Source organism: Lepus europaeus, chromosome 8 (genome assembly GCF_033115175.1).
Source record: "Lepus europaeus isolate LE1 chromosome 8, mLepTim1.pri, whole genome shotgun sequence".
NCBI classification, from domain to species: domain Eukaryota; kingdom Metazoa; phylum Chordata; class Mammalia; order Lagomorpha; family Leporidae; genus Lepus; species Lepus europaeus.
The window spans coordinates 91554640-91558164 of record NC_084834.1 but is presented as its reverse complement, the minus strand read 5'-3'; the positions used below and the strand labels follow the sequence as shown (position 1 = coordinate 91558164).

The 3525-nt window shown below is 39.8% G+C and overlaps 1 pseudogene; it reads left to right on the top strand.

Moving 5' to 3' along the window:
* Positions 1 to 397: 397 nt before the first annotated feature.
* On the top strand, positions 398 to 2784 carry LOC133765637 (oxysterol-binding protein-related protein 9-like; annotated as a pseudogene).
* The last annotated feature ends 741 nt before the right edge of the window (positions 2785 to 3525 follow it).

Sequence of the window (3525 nt, the reverse complement as noted above, 5' to 3'; positions counted from 1 at the left end):
GCTCTGACTGAATCACCCTCGCTTCAGCAGGGGCAGGAAAAGGGGTGCTTGAGAGCAACCCCTTGTTCCCTCCCCAGGAGACACTGAGGGTGGGGCCTTGGCAAATGGCTTTCTTGCTGGCCTGTTGTGGAGTGAGTAGACCCCAGGGGTCTGGGTCTGGGTCCAGGCCCCACCTGTGAGTCCCCAGGGTCCCTGCTGCCTGCTCAGGTTCAGGCCATAGGCACAAATGTCATCCTCTCCGGGCCTCCTTCTTGCTGCCCTCTGGGAGTTTGGATTCAAGGTTTGTTCCTAATGTCTAAGACTTTGATTAAAAAAACTTACAGAGGCTGATGCTTCTTGATGCCAAGCTTCAAAACTGCTAAGATGAGGAACAGAGAAAAAAATCAAAACTCTCAAAGAGACAACAAATAACATGGTAGAATAAATTAAACACTGTATTGTGTTGCTGCAGATTGCTAGAAGTACCATTAATCTTGCAGATGCAATATATCAGTCTAGTCCCTTAGAACCCATGACCCCAGACTGTCTTACTTCCAGAACCTGTTCAGTTGTATGTGTCAGAGCAGTGTCCATCTTCCTTACAAGTTGGGTATGTATTAGCTACTTTGGGACATCATCAGATAACTAAACAGTACAGGCTGTGGGCATTCACCACCTAGTAGCAGTCCAACTTCTCCAAGCCATGTCAACTTGTCTCCAAATACAGTCCCAGAGTTCTCTTATTCTAGTAGTGAAGATGAATTCTATGATGTTGATGTAGTCCACCAAAGTGGCTCATCCCCAAAACGCTTAATAGATATGTCTGGATCTGCCTCTTTCTTACATACAGCAGCTCAGGAAATAGTCTGAAGCAGCCAGATACCACAGAATCACTTAATTCATCCAAGTCCAATGGAACAAGTTATGCTGCCCTTTTTTGATTTGCATGATGATAGAGATGATGATGGAGAGGCAAGGTCCATGGAGGAGCATGAGAGTGTTATCAAGCACCTCTTGTGACATGTTAGGCTTGGAATGGATCTAACTAAGGTAGTCCTTCCAACATTCACCTTTTTTTTTTTTTTTTAGAAACCTTTTGTTTAATTAGTATAAATTTCATAAATACATCTTTAGGAATATAGTGATTCTTCCCACCATACCCACTCTCCCACCCCCAATCCCATCCCACCTCCTCCTCCCTCTTCCAGTTCCAGTCCCATTCTCCATTAAGATTCATTTTCAATTAACTTCATACACAGATGACCAACTCTATACTATGTAAAGATTTCAACTATTTACACACACAGAAAATATAAAAAAACTGAGAACAAGTTTTACAGTTAAATCTCATAGCACAACTCATTTAGGACAGAGGTCCTGCATGGGGAGTAAGTGCACAATGATTCCTGTTGTTAATTTAACAATTAACACTCTTATGTGTGACATCAGTGATCACCTGAGGCTCTTGACATGAGCTGCCAAGGCTATGGATGCCTTTTGAGTCCATAGTCTCTGTCAGTATTTAGGCAAGGCCATAGGCAAAGTGGAGGTGGAAATTCTCTCCACCCTTTGGAGAAAAGTACATCCTTCTTTGAAGGTCCCTTCTTTCCACTGGGGTCTCACTCATGAAGATCTTTTATGCAGGACTTTTTTTGCCATAGTACCTTGGCTTTCCATGCCTGAAATGCTCTCATGGGCTTTTCAGTGAAACTAGAATACCTTTAAGGGCTGATTCTGAAGTCAGAGTACTATTTAAAGTGATTGTTATTCTATGAGTCTGCTGTGTAAACTACTTCCCACAACATTCATTCTTGAAAGATCTCTTTCAGACATGTATGCAGACTTTTTTTGCACATCTGAACCTGTTTGTGAGAAGGATCCCAGGGATTGAATGGTTCTGGTTGTGAAACAGTACCTCTCAGCCTTTCATGCAGGAAAGAAAGGATCAGTTGCCCAAAAGCCATATCCAGTTTGGGCAAGACCTTTCAATCTTTGACACTGAAGAGAACACAGAGCTAGTTTTGGAAGAACCAGTTCCTGTAACAGTTGGTAAGTACCAGTTCCCTGTTTAACATTCATGACTAAACAGATTTCCCATCATCTATCTACCCATTTCAGCCTTTTATGCTGTGTGTTTGTACAAGAAGCAATAGTTCAGTGCTCATATCTAGACCAAATTAAAATCCCTTGGTATGTCAACTGGTGTGCACAACATAGGACAGGGCTGTGTCTCATGTCCAGACTATGATGAACATTACATTCTCACATTTCCCAATGGTTATGGAAGGTCTATCCTCATATTGCTCTGAGTGAAATTAGGAGGAGAATGCAATATTAATTGTTCCAAAATAGGCAATAGTGCAAATATCATCTTCCACACTAAACCTTTCTATGGTGGCTAGAAACACAGAATCACTGCTGAGATTGTTTTCTCCAAATGACAGAAAGTCTTTTGCCCCACTGAAGGGCAGTAGAATAGTGTCATAGATGCAAAATATGCAATTGGGGAAAATACACATAGATACAAAGATGTTGCCTGTAATCAAGAAGAAAGTGAGGAAGTTGGAAGATCAGAATGAGTATGAGTCTTGCAGTTTTTGAAAGGATGACATCTTCAATTTCAAAATCAGAGGCACTGATGTAGCAACTGAAGCAAAGCACAGACTTGAAGAAAGACAAGGAACAGAAGCCCAAGAAAGGAAGGAGAAGGAAATTTAATGGGAGACAAGGTTATTTCATGAAGATGGAGAATGCTGGGTTTATTATAAATCATTACTGAAACATCTTGGTGCTGCCAAGCATTAGGTTGGGAAATGCAGAGTTTACCCCTGATGACCAGGGCAGTGGGTATAATCAAGCTATAGTCTATCTGTGGGAGAAACTCATCAACTCTCTGCATGTCCCTGTGACTCCTATCTTAGTGATACTGGACTTGCTGACGCAGATGAACAATTACAGCAGGAAAAGCCTCCCTTTCTTCCTCTGTGGCCATTACAATTTTGACTTCAGTCCTGAGAAAAACTTTAGGTTTTGAAAACTAGATGTCTGTTCCTTTTCTAAACCCCATGCTCTGAAAAGCATTTATAAATCCAAGTCTCAAGCTCTGCACTCTAGTATTGCCATTAAGATATACAACCTGTTTCCTAGTTCATGTAATCTTGGAATATGTGTATATATATATATATATATATACACACATGAATATATTTGAGATTTTTCATAAATACTGCATCTACTGTAAATATTGATTTCTCAGAGATGTTTTAGAAAACTAGTGCAGTTTACTACTCAAAATCAAGTGTTAAAGAAATTTCATGGTTTCTCCTACAATAACATTTATTTTGGAATTGAACTGTTATTACATTCTGTTTCTATCTAACTCTGGATTGCAGTTTAAATATACTCAGTGCTTCTTATAGCTTCATAAAGTATTTTTTCCAACCTTAAAAAATTCTCTCATCTATAAATTGAAGTTGTTATAATTTTGTCTCACAGAATCGAGTGAAAATTAAATGAATTGATGCACCAGAATAAATCATAAACAAA